We start from the raw sequence: 21,125 nt of genomic DNA, 5'->3' as shown, positions 1-21,125 counted from the left end.
TTAGAATAAGGTAACACAAAAAGTGAATGATTGTTTACAAAACGTATTTTATTGTGCAAACGCCATAAGACATAAAAAAAAACTATAAACATCTGGTATCGCCGTAATCGTATCGCCCCGCAGAATAAAGTGAATATGTCATTTATAGCGCACGGTGAACGCTGTAAAAAAAAACGAAAAAAAAACAATAGTAGAATTGCTGTTTTTTAGTCACCACGCCACCTAAAAATAGAATAAAAACTGATCAAAAAGCCGCATGCACCCCAAGAAAACTACAATGGATTCCTCAAGGGGTCTAGTTTCCAAATTGGGGTCACTTTTGGGGGGTTCCCAATGTTTTGGCACCACAAGACCTCTTCAAACCGGACATAGTGCCTAATAAAAAAGAGGCCTCAAAATCCACTGGCTGCTCCTTTGCTTCTGAGGCCGGTGCTTCAGTCCATTACCGCCCAAGGGCCACATGTGGGATATTTCTCTAAACTGCAGAATCTGGGCAATACGTATTAAGTTGCGTTTCACTGATAAATCCTTTTGTGTTATAAAAAAAATGGTATAAAGAGGATTTTCTGACAAAAAAAAAATGTAAATTTCACCTCTACTTTGCTCTAAATTTTTGTGAAACACCTAAAGGGTTCATAAACTTTCTAAATGCTGTTGTGAATACTTTGAGGGGTCTAGTTTCTAAAATGGGGTGTTTGATAGGGGTTTCTAATATATGGGCCCCTCAAAGCAACTTCAGAACTGAACTGGAACCTAAAAAAATAAATAAATGAGGCAATACTTCGCTTCTTACATTATACTGATAATGAGCCGTGCCCACCCCGAGATTACCCCAGTTTTGACCGTTTGTCTAAACGGAGACCCCTATTAGACCGTTCCAGTGCCCGGTTTTCCCAAGCATACACCCCCGAGAAGTGTATTTCTATTGATGAGTCCCTGGTACATTTTAAAGGGAGGGTTCAATTTCGCGAGTACCTGCCGGGTAAGAGGGCAAGGTATGGCGTGAAGATGTATAAGCTGTGAGAGTGCATCAGGGTATACCTACAGGTTTAGGATATATGAAGGAAAGGCCACCCCCAAACCAGACTGCATCCTGGACTACAATAGGTACATGGGAGAGATGGACTTGTAAGATCAAGCCCTGAAGCCCTACAGCGCCATGCGGTGTGGTATAAGAAGCTGGCCGGGCACATCATACAGATGGCTTTGTACAATGCGTACGTGCTACGTCGATGTGCAGGCCAGACGGGAACTTTCCTGGAATTTCAAGAGGTGATTATCAAGAACCTAATCTTTAGGGACCAAGAAGGGGGGGCACCCAGTACTTCTGGAAGCGAGCCCACACGCATCGTACCAGGGCAACACTTTCCAGGGGAAGTTCCCCAAACTGGCAAGAAGGGAAAAAGTCAAACGAGGTGCAAAGTCTGCTATAAGAGGGGGATAAGGGAGGACACAATATATCAATGTGACACGTGTCCCGAATAACCAGAGCTCTGTATGAAAGTGTTTTAAAATTTATCATACATCCCTTGGTTTATAATTTACCCCAATTTTACTTACCCTGATGCACTCCGCACAGCTTATCCCCCCTCGTCTTTCCCCTCTGGGCCCTGCTGTGTGTCCAGGCAGCTGATAACAGCCACATGTAGGGTATTGCCATACCCGGGAGAACCCACATTACAGTTTATGGGGTGTAGGTCTCCGGTCAAAATGGTCACTACACCTCTAGATGAATGCCTTAAGGGTGTAGTTTTTAAAACGGGGTCACTTCTTGCGGGTTTCAACTGTACTGGTACCTCAGGGGCTTCTGCATACATGACTTCGCACTAGAAAATCCCGAGTAGGCCAAATGGTGGTCCTTTCCTTCTGAGCCCTCCCATGGGCCCAAACGGCAGTTTATCACAACAAATGGGGTATTGCGGCACTCAGAACAAATTTTGCAACAGAATGGGGTATTTTGTTTCTTGTGAAAATAAGAAATTTTCAGCCAAAACGACATATTATTTGACAAAAATAATTTTGTTTTCATTCCCAGCCCAATTCAAATAAGTTCTGTGAAGAAACTATGCGGTCTAAATGGTCACATTACCCATAAATGAATTCCTTGAGGGGTGTAGTTTCCAAAATGGGGTCACTTCTGGTGGGTTTCCATTGCTTTGATACCTCTGGGGCTCTGCAAATGCGACATGGCACACGAAAACCAAACCAGCAAAATCTGTACTCCAAAGAACACACAGCGCTCCTTCCCTTCTGAGGCCTCCCATGGGCCCAAACGGCAGTTTATTGCCACAAATGGGGTATTGATGCACTCAGGAGAAATTGGGCAACAAAATTGAGTATTTTGTTCCCTGTGAAAATAAGAAATTTTGGTAAAAAATTACATCTTATTGGAAAAAATGACATTTTTTTAATGTCACAGCCCAATTGAAATAGGTGCTGTGAAAAAACTGTGCGGTCAAAATGCTAACAACAACCATAAATGAATTCCTTGAGGGGTGTAGTTTCCAAAATGGGGTCACTTTTGGTGGGTTTCCATTGCTTTGATACCTCTGAGGCTCTGCAAATGCGACATGGCACCCGAAAACCAATCCAACAAAATCTGGACTCCAACAAACATATAGCGCTCCTTTCCTTCTGAGCCCTCCCATGGGCCCAAACGGCAGTTTATCACCACAAATGGGGTACTGCCACACTAAGGACAAATTGGGCAACAAAATGGGGTATTTTGTTCCCTGTGAAAATAAGAAATTTTGATCACAAATGACATTTTATTGGAAAAAATGACATTTTTTTCATTTCAGAGCCCAATTCAAATACGTGCTGTGAAAAAAATGTGCGGTCAAAATGGTAACAACAACCCTAAATGAATTCCTTGAGGGGTGTAGTTTACAAAATGGGGTCACTATTGGGGGATTCCTACTGTTTTGACACCTCAACACCTCTTCAAACCTGGCATGCTGCCTAAAATATATTCTAATAAAAAAGAGGACTCAAAATGCACTAGGTGCTTCTTTGCTTCTAGGGCTTGTGTTTTAGTCCACGAGCGCAGTAGGGCCACATGTGGGACATTTCTAAAAACGGCAGAATCTGGACAATACATATATAGTAGTGTTTCTCTGGTAAAAGCTTCTTTGTTACAGAAAAAAAAATGAATAAAATTGAAATTCAGCAAGAAAAATGAAATTTGCAAATTTCACCTCCACTTTGCTTTAATTCCTGTGAAATGCCTGAAGGGTTAAAAAAACTTTATAACTGCTGTTTTGAATACTTTGAGGGGTCTAGTTTTTAAAATGGGGTGTTTTATCAGGGTTTCTAATACATAGGCCCCACAAAGCCACTTCAGAACTCAAGAGGTACCTTAAAAAAAAGGCTTTTGAAATTTTCTTAAAAATATGAGAAATTGCTGTTTATGTTCTAAGCCTTGTAACGTCCAAGAAAAATAAAAGAATGTTCAAAAAACGATGCCAATCTAAAGTAGACATATGGGAAATGTGAACTAGTAACTATTTTGGGTGGTATAACCGTCTGTTTTACAAGCAGATGCATTTAAATTCTGAAAAATGCAATTTTTTCAAAATTTTCTCTAAATTTTGCAATTTTTCACCAATAAACACTGAATATATCGACCAAATTTTACCACGAACATGAAGCCCAATGTGTCACGAGAAAACAATCTCAGAATCGCTTGGGTAGGTTTAAGCATTCCGACGTTATTACCACATAAAGTGAAATATGTCAGATTTGAAAAATGGGCTCTGAGCCTTAAGGCCAAAACTAGGCTGCGTCCTTAAGGGGCTAACGATTTAGTCAAAGTAGCTCAAAAGTAAATGTCTTTATAATACATGATATTGTAAAGTAATGTAATGGGAAATTTTGGCGCATGCCCGTTTTGAGTAACATTTTTAGCTTTTGAGACATTATGCTGTTTTCGCGTCTTTTCAGCTAGTAAGTCGGGACCAGCGGGAGAGCAGATCTCCTGCATGACATATTTAATTTACACCTGCGGATATTATAGCTGACATCTATGCTAACTGGTGTAGATGTCAGTTTGTGCAGCACTGACAACCCAAGTTGCGCCATATTTATTCAGAGCTGTGGGCTTCTTGGAGTATGTTCACATTCAATTTTTTCTTTTCGTCAGAGGTATGCGTTGGGAGAAGTCTCTACGTATACCTCCAACGGAAGGCTGTATAGGCATAGAGTGGGATATATCACCTGAACTCCCTGGGCACAGCGTTACTTTAAGCACTAGGCTCGGAAAGCCCCTGACGTTAGCAACGCTCTGACTGGGGATTCTGCTCCTAGGGAAGCCCCTGACAACACTGTCCATAAATGGACACTGACGTTAGGAGCTTTAAGATGCAAAAATCCTAGGCCAGATCACTGGCATTGCACTGGCTGGGGATTCCACTCCTGGAGGGAGCCCCTGACGTCACTGTCCATATATGGATTCTGCTCCTGGAGGATCCCTTGATGTTACTGTCTGTACATAGACAGTGACATTAGGGGCTTTGTAATGTGAGAATTCCAAGTCGGAGCGTTGGCAGCGCTGTGGCCGGGAATTACGCTTGTAGAGAAAGACTCTCACTTTACTGTGCATATATGGCTTTAAATATCCATATTTGGCTTTAAACTCTGGAGTCCCCGGCCAGAGCATCGCAAGCACTCACTGGCCGGGAACTCCTGACTTGGGAAAGCCCTTGATGTCACTTTCACTATATGGACAGTGATGTTAGGAGTTTAAAAACCCAGGAATCCATGGCCAGAGCGTCGGCAATGCTCTGGTTAGTGATTACTCTCCTGGAAGGAGCCCCTGATGTCTGTCAATTGTTATGGTAGTAGTCAGATATGATCTTTAATAAATTGAAACCATTTTTTTAAGCTTTAAGAACAAGGTTTGACAATGATAAGTTCTACCCATGTGTATCTAATGCTGATATGTATCCATGCTCCTTACTCATTTTAATATTGTGTGATTGAACTTGGTAACTTGGTATGCTTGGCTGACTGTACTGTATGATCAGTAATAGTAACTAGATGTTTAAGAATCAGATTCAGATAAGTTTTAGTAATGATACTTAGTTCAACAGATAGAGAGGTCCTATAGGGGAGGACCAAGTCAATGTGAGCTTGAAACTCTGAACAAATAAATACCAAGTCAGGCAGAGTAAAAAGTAAATTTAGATTAAAAAGTTACTATTAAAATACAAACCACACAGCTCTTCAAGGTAGAGTTTGAGAAGCTGCATAATATACCCTCCTGCTACTTTGCCTAAATGGTGAGCAAATATAAATTTTTCTACCTAAAATGGCAGAAAACACACCATTTTGGAAATGGAAAGGACAGCTAGAGGGGAAATGGAGGAGGCCGTAGTTTTTTAATTACATTTTTTTCCTTGGTGTTTTTTTTTTCCATTTGCTAACGATTTAGTCAAAGTAGCTCAAAAGTAAATGTCTTTATAATACATGATATTGTAAAGTAATGTAATGGGAAATTTTGGCGCATGCCCGTTTTGAGTAAAAATGTTAGCATTTTGAGACATTATGCTGTTTTCGCGTCTTTTCAGCTAGTAAGTCGGGACCAGCGGGAGAGCAGATCTCCTGCATGACATATTTAATTTACACCTGCGGATATTATAGCTGACATCTATGCTAACTGGTGTAGATGTCAGTTTGTGCAGCACTGACAACCCAAGTTGCGCCATATTTATTCAGAGCTGTGGGCTTCTTGGAGTATGTTCACATTCAATTTTTTCTTTTCGGCAGAGGTATGCGTTGGGAGAAGTCTCTACGTATACCTCCAACGGAAGGCTGTATAGGCATAGAGTGGGATATATCACCTGAACTCCCCGGGCACAGCGTTACTTTAAAGGCAATGTGTTGCCAGAAAAACATGTTTTTTTTTTTTAAATTAAACATTTAGTGTGTGGGTGATTAAACATTGTTCAAATTTTTTTTATTTTTTTCACGAGTCAGGAAATATTATAAATTGGATTCAATTGGATTCAAATTTATAGTATTTACCATTTCTGGTCACTAGATGGAGCCATTCCCAAAAGTATGTGGTAAAGCAACCACATAGCTTTTCTGCTGCAAAATTGGGTAAAAAGCCCTCGCTCTAGTGAGCTCTCAGCATCCCCCCCTCCTTTATCCTGGCTAGTGCCGGGATAAACGAGGGGTTTGAACGGTGTAACCTCCTACACTGTGTGTCGCCATTTTTTGAGCTAACACACAGTGTAGTAGGTTTACATACAGTAGTAAACACACACAAACACGAACATACATTGAAATCTCTTACCTGCTCCTGCCGCCGCGGCTCCCTCCGGCCCGTCCGCTCCGTCTGCTGCCGCTGGTCCAAGTGCACAAGTCCGGAAGCCGCGACCGGAAGTAGTAATATTACTGTCCGGCCGCGACTTCCGGTCCACAGGAAAATGGCGCCGGACGGCGCCAATTTCAAATTGGACTGTGTGGGAGCGGCGCATGCGCAGTTCCCACACAGACGCCGTACACACAAGTGAATGGGACGGGAGCCGTTCGCAGTCCCTATGGGACTGTGGCTGCCGTATTCAATGTCTGTATGTGTCGTTAATCGACACACACAGAAATGGAACAAAAAATGGCAGCCCCCATAGGGAAGAAAAAGTGTAAAAATAAGAAAAAGTAAAACACAAACACACAAATAAATATAAACGTTTTTAATAAAGCACTAACATCTTGAACATATGAAAAATTTTTTTGTGATGACACTGTTCCTTTAAGCACTAGGCTCGGAAAGCCCCTGACGTTAGCAACGCTCTGACTGGGGATTCTGCTCCTAGGGAAGCCCCTGACAACACTGTCCATAAATGGACACTGACGTTAGGGGCTTTAAGATGCCAAAATCCTAGGCCAGAACACTGGCATTGCACTGGCTGGGGATTCCACTCCTGGAGGGAGCCCCTGACGTCACTGTCCATATATGGATTCTGCTCCTGGAGGATCCCTTGATGTTACTGTCTGTACATAGACAGTGACATTAGGGGCTTTGTAATGTGAGAATTCCAAGTCGGAGCGTTGGCAGCGCTGTGGCCGGGAATTACGCTTGTAGAGAAAGCCTCTCACTTTACTGTGCATATATGGCTTTAAATATCCATATTTGGCTTTAAACTCTGGAGTCCCCGGCCAGAGCATCGCAGGCTCTCACTGGCCGGGAACTCCTGACTTGGGAAAGCCCTTGATGTCACTTTCACTATATGGACAGTGATGTTAGGAGTTTAAAAACCCAGGAATCCATGGCCAGAGCGTCAGCAATGCTCTGGTTAGTGATTACTTTCCTGGAAGGAGCCCCTGATGTCTGTCAATTGTTATGGTAGTAGTCGGATATGATCTTTAATAAATTGAAACCATTTTTTTAAGCTTTAAGAACAAGGTTTGACAATGATAAGTTCTACCCATGTGTATCTAATGCTGGTATGTATCCATGCTCCTTACTCATTTTAATATTGTGTGATTGAACTTGGTAACTTGGTATGCTTGGCTGACTGTACTGTATGATCAGAAGTAGTAACTAGATGTTTAAGAATCAGATTCAGATAAGTTTTAGTAATGATACTTAGTTCAACAGATAGAGAGGTCCTATAGGGGAGGACCAAGTCAATGTGAGCTTGAAACTCTGAACAAATAAATACCAAGTCAGGCAGAGTAAAAGTAAATTTAGATTAAAAAGTTACTATTAAAATACAAACCACACAGCTCTTCAAGGTAGAGTTTGAGAAGCTGCATAATATACCCTCCTGCTACTTTGCCTAAATGGTGAGCAAATAGAAATTTTTCTACCTAAAATGGCAGAAAACACACCATTTTGGAGATGGAAAGGACGGCTAGAGGGGAAATGGAGGAGGCCGTAGTTTTTTAATAAAATTGTTTTCCTTGGTGTTTTTTTTTTTCCATTTGCTAACGATTTAGTCAAAGTAGCTCAAAAGTAAATGTCTTTATAATACATGATATTGTAAAGTAATGTAATGGGAAATTTTGGCGCATTCCCGTTTTGAGTAAAAATGTTCGCTTTTTGAGACTTTATGCTGTTTTCGCGTCTTTTCAACTAGTAAGTCGGGACCAGCGGGAGAGCAGATCTCCTGCATGACATTTTTAAATTACACCTGCCGATATTATAGCTGACATCTATGCTAACTGGTGTAGATGTCAGTTTGTGCAGCACTGACAACCCAAGTTGCGCCATATTTATTCAGAGCTGTGGGCTTCTTGGAGTATGTTCACATTCAATTTTTTCTTTTCGTCAGAGGTATGCGTCGGGAGAAGTCTCTACGTATACCTCCAACGGAAGGCTGTATAGGCATAGAGTGGGATATATCACCTGAACTCCCCGGGCACAGCGTTACTTTAAGCACTAGGCTCGGAAAGCCCCTGACGTTAGCAACGCTCTGACTGGGGATTCTGCTCCTAGGGAAGCCCCTGACAACACTGTAAATAAATGGACACTGACGTTAGGAGCTTTAAGATGCCAAAATCCTAGGCCAGAACACTGGCATTGCACTGGCTGGGGATTCCACTCCTGGAGGGAGCCCCTGACGTCACTGTCCATATATGGATTCTGCTCCTGGAGTATCCCTTGATGTTACTGTCTGTACATAGACAGTGACATTAGGGGCTTTGTAATGTGAGAATTCCAAGTCGGAGCGTTGGCAGCGCTGTGGCCGGGAATTACGCTTGTAGAGAAAGCCTCTCACTTTACTGTGCATATATGGCTTTAAATATCCATATTTGGCTTTAAACTCTGGAGTCCCCGGCCAGAGCATCGCAAGCACTCACTGGCCGGGAACTCCTGACTTGGGAAAGCCCTTGATGTCACTTTCACTATATGGACAGTGATGTTAGGAGTTTAAAAACCCAGGAATCCATGGCCAGAGCGGCGTCGGCAATGCTCTGGTTAGTGATTACTCTCCTGGAAGGAGCCCCTGATGTCTTTCAATTGTTATGGTAGTAGTCGGATATGATCTTTAATAAATTGAAACCATTTTTTTAAGCTTTAAGAACAAGGTTTGACAATGATAAGTTCTACCCATGTGTATCTAATGCTGATATGTATCCATGCTCCTTACTCATTTTAATATTGTGTGATTGAACTTGGTAACTTGGTATGCTTGGCTGACTGTACTGTATGATCAGAAGAAGTAACTAGATGTTTAAGAATCAGATTCAGATAAGTTTTAGTAATGATACTTAGTTCAACAGATAGAGAGGTCCTATAGGGGAGGACCAAGTCAATGTGAGCTCGAAATTTTGAACCAAAAAAAAACAGAGTAAAAAGTAAATTTAGATTAAAAACTTACTATTAAAATACAAACCAGACAGCTCTCCAAGGTAGAGTTTGAGAAGCTGCATACTATATTCTAATGCTACTTTGCCTGTAAAGGATCTGCCAGGCACTACTTCTGTGGATACTCCCAGGATTAATCAATCGACACCTGAGGCCGGACCTCTTAGACTGACTCCGGCTCCCACCAATCAGGGTGGCAGGCTCAGGAGTGGGAGAGCCTATCGCGGCCTGGTCAGTCGGAGTTAGCTCCGCCCCCTGTCCATTCATACCTGCCGTTTTCTCTTCCTCATTGCTTGTGATTCTTCCTGGTTTCCTGGCCCTGCTACAGCCTTGCTCCAACCTGCTACTGCCTTGCTTCAGCCTTGCTACAGCTTCCGCTTATCCTGCTTCGCTCTGACCCCGGCTTGCTTCCTGCTCCTTGCTCTGCGTTCGTATACTTCATGACATCCTGATTCTTACTGGCTCGTTGACCACTCTGGTTTCCTCACGGTGTTCCGTGGGCTACAGCCCCTTCCCTTGCTTGTTCCCTGTTTGTATTCCCTTGCACTTAGCCAGTGTAGGGACCGGCGCCCAGTTGTACCCCGTCGCCTAGGGCGGGTCGTTGCAAGTAGGCAGGGACAGGGCGGTGGGTAGATTAGGGCTCACTTATCCCCTTATCCCCTTATCCCCTAACATAATCACAAGCCCTTACCTAGTCTACCCTTTCTCCTACTCTATCATGGACCCCTTTGAGACCCTGACCCAGCAGATGCAGGGCCTCTCCCTACAGGTCCAGGCCCTGGCTCAGAGGGTCAACCAGCCTGACGCTGCCATAGTAGTACCCCTCGCCTCACCTCTAGAACCTGACCTCAAGTTACCTGACTGGTTCTCAGGGGACCGTAAGACTTTTCTCTCCTTTCGGGAGAGTTGCAGACTTTACTTCCGTCTAAAACCTCACTCCTCAGGTTCCGAGAACCAGCGGGTGGGAATCATTATATCCCGACTCCAGGAAGGGCCCCAAGAGTTGGCCTTCTCCTTGGCTCCTGACGCCCCTGAACTTTCCTCCGTTGATCCTTTTTTCTCTGCCCTCGGACTCATTTACGACGAGACTGACAGGACTGCCTTGGCCGAGAGTCAGCTGGTGACCTTACGTCAGGGTAGGAGACCTGTTGAGGAATACTGTTCTGACTTTAGAAAGTGGTGCGTAGCTTCTCGGTGGAATGACCCTGCCCTAAGGTGCCAGTTTAGGTTAGGCTTATCTAACGCCCTGAAGGATCTGCTTGTTAGCTACCCCTCTTCTGACTCCCTAGACCAGGTTATGGCCTTAGCAGTACGACTTGACCGACGTCTCAGGGAACGACAGCTTGAACGTTTCAGTGTTTTCCCCTCTGACTTCCCTGCAATTCCCCCCGAGGTCCCGTCTCCTCGCTCTTCCACGGAAGACTCGGAGGTAGCTATGCAACTCGGGGCCTCCGTGTCCCCCCGACAACGTAGAGAGTTCCGCAGGAAGAATGGTCTCTTCTTCTATTGTGGGGATGACAAGCATCAACTGAACACCTGTCCCAGGCGCAAGAATAAGCAGCCGGAAAACTTCCGCGCCTAAGTGATCATCGGGGAGGTCACTTGGGCGCACAGGTATTTCCCGTTAATATGAAACGCAATAAAATTTTGCTTCCCTTTCAGGTCTCGTTTGGTGGTCGGTCTGCCACCGGCAGTGCCTTCGTGGATTCAGGGTCATCTGCTAATATCATGTCTGTGGAATTTGCTATGTCTCTAAAAATGCCTTGTATTGATTTGCCTAATCCTGTCCCGGTAGTGGGTATCGACTCCACTCCTCTTGCTAATGGTTATTTTACTCGGCATACTCCTGTTTTTGAACTCCATGTTGGCTCCATGCATTTGGAGCAGTGCTCTGTACTGTTGATGCAGGGATTATCGTCCGATCTGGTATTAGGTCTTCCCTGGTTGCATTTGCATAATCCCACATTTGATTGGAATACTGGGGATCTCACCAAATGGGGTAGTGAATGCCTGACGTCATGTCTTTCGGTTAACTCTATTTCTCCCCGTGAGGAGGTAAACACGCTACCTGAGTTTGTTCAGGACTTCGCTGATGTTTTCTCTAAGGAGGCCTCCGAGGTGTTGCCCCCTCATAGAGATTACGATTGCGCTATCGATTTGGTACCAGGTGCTAAGCTTCCTAAGGGTAGGATATTTAATCTTTCATGTCCTGAACGTGAAGCCATGAGGGAATATATCCAAGAATGCCTGGCCAAGGGTTACATTCGCCCCTCTACTTCTCCTGTAGGTGCTGGCTTCTTCTTCGTGGGGAAGAAGGATGGTGGTCTTAGGCCGTGCATTGACTATCGTAACCTGAATAAGGTCACTGTAAGGAACCAGTATCCCCTTCCTTTGATTCCGGATCTTTTTAATCAGGTTCAGGGGGCCCAATGGTTCTCTAAGTTTGATCTACGGGGGGCGTATAACCTTATCCGCATCAAAGAGGGGGATGAGTGGAAGACTGCGTTCAACACGCCCGAAGGTCATTTCGAATACCTGGTCATGCCCTTTGGGTTGTGTAATGCCCCTGCTGTCTTCCAGAATTTTATTAATGAAATTCTGAGAGATTATGTAATGGCAGGAAGGAGGTGAAGGGAAAGTGAGCCCTAATCTACCCACCGCCCTGTCCCTGCCTACTTGCAACGACCCGCCCTAGGCGACGGGGTACAACTGGGCGGCGGTCCCTACGCTGTCTAAGTGCACGTGAGAACAAACAGGGAACACGCAAGGGAAGGGGCAGTAGCCCACGGAACGCCGCGAGGAAACGGAGCGGTGAATGAGTAGTCAGGACCAGGATGAAGTGGAGTATACAAACGTGAGCACGGAGAAGAAAGCAAGCCAGGGGCAAAGCGAAGCAGGTTAAGCGGAACTGCAGCAAGGCAGAAGCACGGCAGAAGCAGGCTGGAGCAAGCAGCAGTGGGGCCAGGAATCCAGAAGAATTACAAGCACTGAGGAAGAGAACACGGCAGGTAATAATGGACAGGGGGCGGAGCTAACTCCGACTGACCAGGCCGCGATAGGCTCTCCCACTCCTGAGCCTGCCACCCTGGTTGGTGGGAGCCGGTGTCAGTCTAAGAGGTCTGGCCTCAGGTGTGGATTGATTAATCCCAGGAGTATACCTAGACGTAGTACCTGGCAGATCCCTAACAGTACTCCCCCTTTTATGAGGGGCCACCGGACCCTTACTAAGAGGACCCGGTTTAGTAGGGAAGAGAAGGTGAAACCTACTGATCAATATCCCAGCGTGAACATCACGAGCAGGTACCCAAGTCCTCTCCTCCGGCCCGTATCCTCTCCAATGGACCAGGTACTGGAGGGAGCCCTGGACCATCCTACTGTCCATAATCTTGGCCACCTCGAATTCCACAGACATGATATTAGCAGATGAGCCAGAATCCACGAAAGCACTGCCCGTGGCAGACCGGCCAGCAAACGAGACCTGAAAGGGAAGCAAAATTTTATTGTGTTTCACATTAACGGGAAAAAACTGTGCGCCCAAGTGACCTCCCCGATGATCACTTAGGCGCGGAAGTTTTCCGGCTTTTTATTCTTGCGCCTGGGACAGGTGTTCAGTAGATGCTTGTCGTCCCCAAAGTAGAAGCAGAGACCATTCATTCTGCAAAACTCCCTACGTTGTCGAGTGGACATGGAGGCCCCGAGTTGCATAGGTACCTCCGAGTCCTCCATGGAGGGGCGAGGAGATGGGGCCTCGGGGGGATCGCAGAAAAGTCAGAGGGGAGCACATTGAAACGTTCAAGCTGACGTTCCCTGAGACGTCGGTCAAGTCGTACTGCTAGGGCCATAACCTGGTCAAGGGAGTCAGAAGAGGGGTAACTAACCAGCAGATCCTTCAGGGCGTCAGATAATCCTAACCTATACTGGCACCTTAGGGCCGGATCGTTCCACCGAGAAGCTACGCACCACTTTCTAAAATCAGAACAGTATTCCTCAACCGGTCTCCTACCCTGACGTAAGGTCACCAGCTGACTCTCGGCTAAAGCAGTCCTGTCAGTCTCGTCGTAAATGAGTCCGAGGGCAGAGAAAAAACGATCAACAGAGGAAAGTTCAGGGGCGTCAGGAGCCAAGGAGAAGGCCCACTCTTGGGGCCCTTCCTGGAGTCGGGATATGATGATACCCACCCGCTGGTTCTCGGAACCTGAGGAGTGGGGTTTTAGGTGAAATACAGTCTGCAACTCTCCCGGAAGGAGAGAAACGTCTTACGGTCCCCTGAGAACCGGTCAGGTAACTTGAGGTCGGGTTCTAGAGGTGAGGTGAGGGGTACTACTAAGGCAGCGTCACCCTGGTTGACCCTCTGGGCCAGGGCCTGGACCTGTAGGGAGAGGCCCTGCATCTGCTGGGTCAGGGTCTCAAGGGGGTCCATGATAGCGTCAGCGTAGGAGAAATGGTAGACTAGGTATGGGCTTGTAATTATGTAATGGCAGGAAGGAGGTGAAGGGAAAGTGAGCCCTAATCTACCCACCGCCCTGTCCCTGCCTACTTGCAACGACCCGCCCTAGGCGACGGGGTACAACTGGGTGGCGGTCCCTACGCTGTCTAAGTGCACGTGAGAACAAACAGGGAACACGCAAGGGAAGGGGCAGTAGCCACGGAACGCCGCGAGGAAACGGAGCGGTGAATGAGTAGTCAGGACCAGGATGAAGTGGAGTATACAAACGTGAGCACGGAGAAGGAAGCAAGCCAGGGGCAAAGCGAAGCAGGTTAAGCGGAACTGCAGCAAGGCAGAAGCACGGCAGAAGCAGGCTGGAGCAAGCAGCAGTGGGGCCAGGAATCCAGAAGAATTACAAGCACTGAGGAAGAGAACACGGCAGGTAATAATGGACAGGGGGCGGAGCTAACTCCGACTGACCAGGCCGCGATAGGCTCTCCCACTCCTGAGCCTGCCACCCTGGTTGGTGGGAGCCGGTGTCAGTCTAAGAGGTCTGGCCTCAGGTGTGGATTGATTAATCCCAGGAGTATACCTAGACGTAGTACCTGGCAGATCCCTAACAGATTACCTGGGAATTTTTCTTGTAGTGTACCTTGATGACATACTGGTGTTTTCCAAGGACTGGTCCTCCCACGTGGAGCATGTCAGGAAGGTGCTCCAGGTCCTCCGGGAAAATAATCTGTTTGCGAAAACCGAAAAATGTGTGTTTGGGGTACAGGAGATACCATTTTTGGGTCAAATCCTCACTCCTCATGAATTCCGCATGGACCCTGCCAAGGTTCAGGCTGTGGCGCAATGGGTCCAACCTGCCTCCCTGAAGGCGCTACAGTGTTTTTTGGGGTTCGCTAACTATTACAGGAGATTTATTGCCAACTTCTCGGTCGTCGCTAAGCCTCTTACGGACCTCACTCGCAAGGGTGCTGATGTCCTCCACTGGCCTCCTGAGGCCGTCCAGGCTTTTGAGACCCTCAAGAAGTGCTTTATCTCGGCCCCAGTGCTGGTTCAGCCCAACCAAAGGGAGCCATTTATCGTGGAGGTTGACGCGTCCGAGGTGGGAGTGGGGGCTGTCTTGCCCCAGGGTACCAGGTCCCTCACCCATCTCCGCCCCTGTGCTTACTTCTCCAGGAAGTTTTCGCCCACGGAGAGTAACTATGATATTGGCAACCGCAAACTTTTAGCCATTAAATGGGCTTTTGAAGAGTGGCGTCACTTCCTGGAGGGGGCCAGACACCAGGTAACGGTCCTTACTGACCACAAGAATCTGGTTTTCCTAGAATCTGCCCGGAGGCTTAATCCGAGACAAGCTCGATGGGCGCTATTTTTTACCAGATTTAACTTTCAGGTTACCTATAGGGCTGGGTCCAAAAATATTAAGGCTGATGCACTGTCGCGTAGTTTCATGGCCAATCCTCCTTCGGAGAAGGATCCTGCTTGTATTTTACCCCCTGGTATAATCGTTTCTGCCACTGATTCTGATTTAGTCTCTGATATTGCGGCTGATCAAGGTTCAGCTCCCGGGAACCTCCCTGTGGACAAGCTGTTTGTCCCCCTGCAATACCGGCTAAGGGTACTTAGGGAAAACCATGACTCCGCAATATCTGGTCATCCTGGCATCTTGGGTACCAAACACCTCATTACCAGAAACTATTGGTGGCCTGGGTTGCCTAAAGACGTTAGGGCCTACGTCGTGTGAGGTTTGTGCTAGGTCTAAGACCCCCAGGTCCCGACCTGCGGGCTTACTACGTTCTTTGCCCATTCCCCAGAGACCTTGGACCCATATCTCCATGGATTTTATCACCGATTTGCCTCTATCTCAAGGCAAGTCCGTGGTGTGGGTGGTAGTAGACTGCTTCAGCAAGATGTGCCACTTTGTGCCCCTTAAGAAACTACCTAACGCCAAGACGTTAGCTTCTTTGTTTGTTAAACACATTCTGCGTCTCCATGGGGTCCCAGTCAATATCGTTTCTGACAGAGGGGTACAATTTGTTTCATTATTTTGGAGAGCCTTTTGTAAAAAGTTGGAGATTGATCTGTCCTTCTCCTCCGCCTTCCATCCCGAAACTAATGGCCAAACGGAGAGGACTAATCAATCCCTGGAACAATATTTAAGGTGTTTCATCTCTGACTGTCAATTTGATTGGGTCTCATTCATTCCCCTCGCCGAATTTTCCCTGAATTACCGGGTCAGTAACTCGTCAGGGGTCTCCCCGTTTTTCTGTAATTTCGGGTTTAATCCACGGTTCTCCTCCGTTTCTCCTGGTAGTTCCAATAATCCCTAGGTAGAGGTCGTTCATCGGGAACTTTGCACAGTCTGGGCCCAGGTTCAGAAGAACCTAGAGGCGTCCCAGAGCGTACAAAAAATTCAGGCTGATAGAAGACGTTCTGCTAACCCCCGGTTTGTCGTCGGGGATCTGGTGTGGTTGTCGTCTAGGAACTTGCGCCTTAAGGTTCCGTCCAAGAAGTTTTCTCCCCGATTTATTAGGCCTTATAAGGTCATTGAAGTCCTCAACCCTGTATCCTTCCGTCTGGAGCTGCCCCCATCCTTTCGCATACACGACGTCTTTCATGCCTCCCTCCTTAAACGCTGCTCCCCGTCCTGGTCCCCCTCGAAGAAACCTCCTGTTCCCATTCTCACCCCTGAGGGGGTGGAATTCGAGGTGGCCAAGATTGTGGACAGTAGGATGATCCAGGGCTCCCTCCAGTACCTGGTCCATTGGAGAGGATACGGGCCGGAGGAGAGGACTTGGGTACCTGCTCGAGATGTTCACGCTGGGGTATTGGTCAGGAGGTTCCACCTTCTCTTCCCCACTAAACCAGGTCCTCTTAGTAAGGGTCCGGTGGCCCCTCATAAGAGGGGGGGTACTGTAAAGGATCTGCCAGGCACTACTTCTGTGGATACTCCCAGGATTAATCAATCGACACCTGAGGCCGGACCTCTAAGACTGACTCCGGCTCCCACCAATCAGGGTGGCAGGCTCAGGAGTGGGAGAGCCTATCGCGGCCTGGTCAGTCGGAGTTAGCTCCGCCCCCTGTCCATTTATACCTGCCGTTTTCTCTTCCTCATTGCTTGTGATTCTTCCTGGTTTCCTGGCCCTGCTACAGCCTTTCTCCAGCCTGCTACTGCCTTGCTTCAGCCTTGCTACAGCTTCCGCTTATCCTGCTTCGCTCTGACCCCGGCTTGCTTCCTGCTCCTTGCTCTGCGTTCGTATACTTCGTGACATCCTGATTCTTACTGGCTCGTTGACCACTCTGGTTTCCTCACGGTGTTCCGTGGGCTACTGCCCCTTCCCTTGCTTGTTCCCTGTTTGTATTCCCTTGCACTTAGCCAGCGTAGGGACCGCCGCCCAGTTGTACCCCGTCGCCTAGGGCGGGTCGTTGCAAGTAGGCAGGGACAGGGCGGTGGGTAGATTAGGGCTCACTTATCCCCTTCCCCTTCTTCCGGCCATAACATAGCCTAAATGGTAAGCAAATAGATTTTTTTTTTCTACCTAAAATGGCAGAAAACACACCATTTTGGAGATGGAAAGGATGGCTAGAAGGGAAATGGAGGAGGCCATAGTTTTTTTAATTACTTTTTTTCCCTGGGTGTTTTTTTATTCCATTTGCTAACAATTTAGGCAAAGTAGCTCAAAAGTAAACATTTTTAAAATCCGTAATTTTGTGAAGTATTGTAATTGGAAATTTTCACGCACGCCTGTTTTGAGTAACAATGTTAGCTTTTTGAGACTTTATGCTGTTTTCGCATCTTTTAAATAGTAAGTTGGTACCAGCGGGAGAGGGGACCTCCTGCATGACAGATTTAATATAATTTACACAAGCGGATATTATAGCTGAAATCTATGCTAGCTGGCGTAGGTATCTATTTGTGGAGCACTGAACACCCAAGGTGCGCCAAATTTGTTCAGAGCTGTGGGCTTCTTAGTGTATGTTCACATTAAGTTTTTTCTTTTCGACTGAGGTATACGTCAGGAGAAGACTGTACGTATACCTCCAACGGAAGGCCTCGACGTATCCCATTGTATACGCATACAGTGGGATATGTCACCTGAATTTCTCGGGCACAGAGCTACTTTAACCTCTTAACGCCGAAGGACGGATATATCCGTCCTCAGGAGCTGCTAGTTCGCGCAGGAGGACGGATATATCCGTCCTGTGATGGCGCGGGTACTGACACTGTACCCACGCGATCAGCGGCAGGAGCATAGCTGTTATGCACATCCTGGCTCCTGCTGCAACTGCCGGAATCGAAGCGCGCTCCGATTCCGGCAGTTTAACCCATTAAATGCCGCTGTCAATAGTGACAGCGGCATCTAATGTGTTTGACAGAGGGAGGGAGCTCCCTCTGTCACCCCATCGGCACCCCCGCAAACAAATCGCGGATCGCCGTCGGGTTTCCATGGCAGCGGGGGGTCTAACAAAGACCCCCAGGTCTGCCTTCAGCATCTGTGTGTTAGGCGATGCCGGAGGCATGACCTAACAGATTGCCTGTCAGTTTTACACTGACAGGCAATAATGCTTTGGTATACTAAGTATACCAAAGCATTATATATGCGATCAGCAGATCGCATAGTGAAGTCCCCTGGTGGGACTAAAAAAAAAATGTCAATCAGTTAAATAAAGTTGGTGAAAAAAAAAATAATAATAATTACAGTGAAAATCAATTAAAACGACTTTTTTTGCCCAAAAAGTGGTTTTATTTAGTAAAAGTGTCAAAACAAATCACACATACACATATATGGTATCCCCGCGATCGTAACAACTTGAACAATAAAATGAACACATGAATTAAACCGCCGGATGAACGGCTTCCAAAAAAAACGCAAAAAACAACTGCAAAATTCTCTCTTTTCTCCCATTCCCCCCATAAATAAAAATTAATCTATAAGTCCTATGTACCCTAAAATAGTACTAATGAAAACTACATATTGGCCCACAAAAATCAAGCCCACATACGGCCACATTGACGGAAAAATAAAAACGTTACGGCTCTTGGAATGCGGTGATGCAAAAACAAGCAATTTTTTTCTAAAAGGCTTTTTATTGTGCAAACGTAGGAAAACATATAAAACCCTTACATATTTGGTATCCCCGTATTCGTGCCGACCCATAGAATAAAGTGAACATGTTATTTACGCTGCATAGTAAACGGCGTAAATTTGTAACATGAAAATCAATGCTGGAATAGCTGCTTATTTTCCATTTTCTCCTAAAATAAAGTTAATAAAAGTTAATCGATATATTATAAGCATCTAAAAATGGTACAATTACAAAATACAACTCGTCCCGCAAAAAACAAGCCCTTATACGGCTATATAGACGGAATACAAAAACAGTTACGACTCTTGGAATGCGACCGTGAAAAAACAAAAAATAATCCTTGGTCAAAATGGCCCGGTCATTAAGGGGTTAAGCACTAGGCTCGGGAAAGCCCCTGACGTTACTGTCCATATATGGACAGTGATGTTAGGGGCTTAAAAAAAAATCAAGAATCCACACCCAGAGCGTTAGCATTGCTCTGGCCTGGGATTCGGCCCCTGGAGGAGCCCCTGACGTTACTGTCCATATATGGACAGTGACTACAGGGGTTTTAAGATGCCAGAATCCTAGGCTAGAACATCGGCAACACTCTGGACAAGGTTTCTCCTCCTGGAGGAAGCCCCTAACGTCACTGTGTATATATGGACAGTGACGTCAGAGGATTTGAGATGCTGGAATCCCTAGCCAGAGCATCGACAATGCTGTGGCAGGGAAAACCGGTTCTTGAGGGAGCCTGTGATGTCACTTTCCATATATGTACAGTGATGTCAGGGGCTTTCAACTATGGAGTCGCCAGCCAGAGCATCGAAAGCCCTCTGGCTGGGGGCCCCTGTCTTGGGAAGGCCCTTGACATCACTGTCCATATATGAACAGTGATGTTAGGAGCTTAAAAACGCAGAATCCACAGGCAGAACGTTGGCAACGCTCTGGCTGGGAATTCCGCTCCTTGAGGAGACCCTGACAACACTATCCATAAATGGACTGTGAGTTCAGGAGCTTTAAGATGCCGAAATCCTAGGCCAGAACCTTGGCATTGCTCTAGCTGGGCATTTCCGCTCCTGGAGGGAGATTCTGATGTCAGGGTCAAAATATGGACAGTGACGTTAGAGGCTTTGAGATGTTGGAATCCCCGACCAGAGCATTGGCAATGCTCTGGCCAGGGATTCTGCTCCTGGAGCAAACCTTGACGTTACATAGATAGTAATATTAAGGGAATTGTAATGCGAGAATTTCAAGCCAGAGCGTTGCCAATGCTCTGGCCAGTGATTCTGCTCCTGGAAGGAGCCCTTGACGTCAATGTCCAGATATGGACAGTGATGTTAGGGGCTTTGAGATGCCGGAATCGCCAGCCAAAGCGTCGGCAACGCTCTAGCCAGGGATTCTGCTTCTGTAGGATCCCCTGACTTTACTGTCCATGTATCGACAGTGACGTGAGGGGCTTTCTAATGCAAGTGTCCCAGACCAGACCATTGGCAAAGCTGTGGCTGGGGACTCGACTTCTAGAGGGAACCCCTGACGTCATTGTCCATAAAAAGGCGGTAACGTCAGGGGCCCCACTAGTGCTGGAATCCCCGACCAGAGTGCTACCGATGCTCTAGGCCGGGGTCCGAATAGTTCAAAGCTTATTTCAGTAGGCTTCGGTTTAAAATTGGCGTATAAAAATGCCAGTCTTTTTTAATTCCACCCATTGGTTATAATCAACAACGGGAGGTGAGGTCCTCTTGCTCGACAGATTTACTATAAGTTACATCAGGCATTGGCGTAAATTATAGCGGAAATCCATGGCAGATTGTTTCTGGCGTTGATTTCAGTTTGTGGAGCCTTGACAGCCAAAGTTGTATCAAATTTATTAAGAGCCATGCTGATATATAATCATGCTTCTTACGTATGTTTTAATATTGTGTGATTGAACATGATGTTCTAGACAAGATAAAAAGTTACTATTAAAAAAAAAAAAACAGACAGCTCCCTACCAAGTTAGAGTTTGAGAAGCTGCATACTATACTCTCCTGCTACTTTGCCTAAATGGTAAGCAAATTGATTATTTTATTTTTCTTCCTAAAATGGCAGAAAACACACCTATATTGGAGATGGAAAGGACGGCTAGAGGGGAAATGGAGGAGGCCGGTGTTTTTAAATTGCATTTTTTTTCCTAGGTGTTTTTTATTCTATTTGCTGACAATTTTGGCAAAGTAACTCAAAAGTAGATGTGTTTATAATACTTGATTTTGTAAAGCAATGTAATGGGTCAAAATAAAGACATTGAGGGAGACTTATTAAATATCT

This window comes from Rhinoderma darwinii, unplaced genomic scaffold (genome assembly GCF_050947455.1).
Source record: "Rhinoderma darwinii isolate aRhiDar2 unplaced genomic scaffold, aRhiDar2.hap1 Scaffold_106, whole genome shotgun sequence".
NCBI classification, from domain to species: domain Eukaryota; kingdom Metazoa; phylum Chordata; class Amphibia; order Anura; family Rhinodermatidae; genus Rhinoderma; species Rhinoderma darwinii.
The sequence above is the reverse complement of the archived record's forward strand: the minus strand, read 5'-3'. Positions refer to the sequence as shown.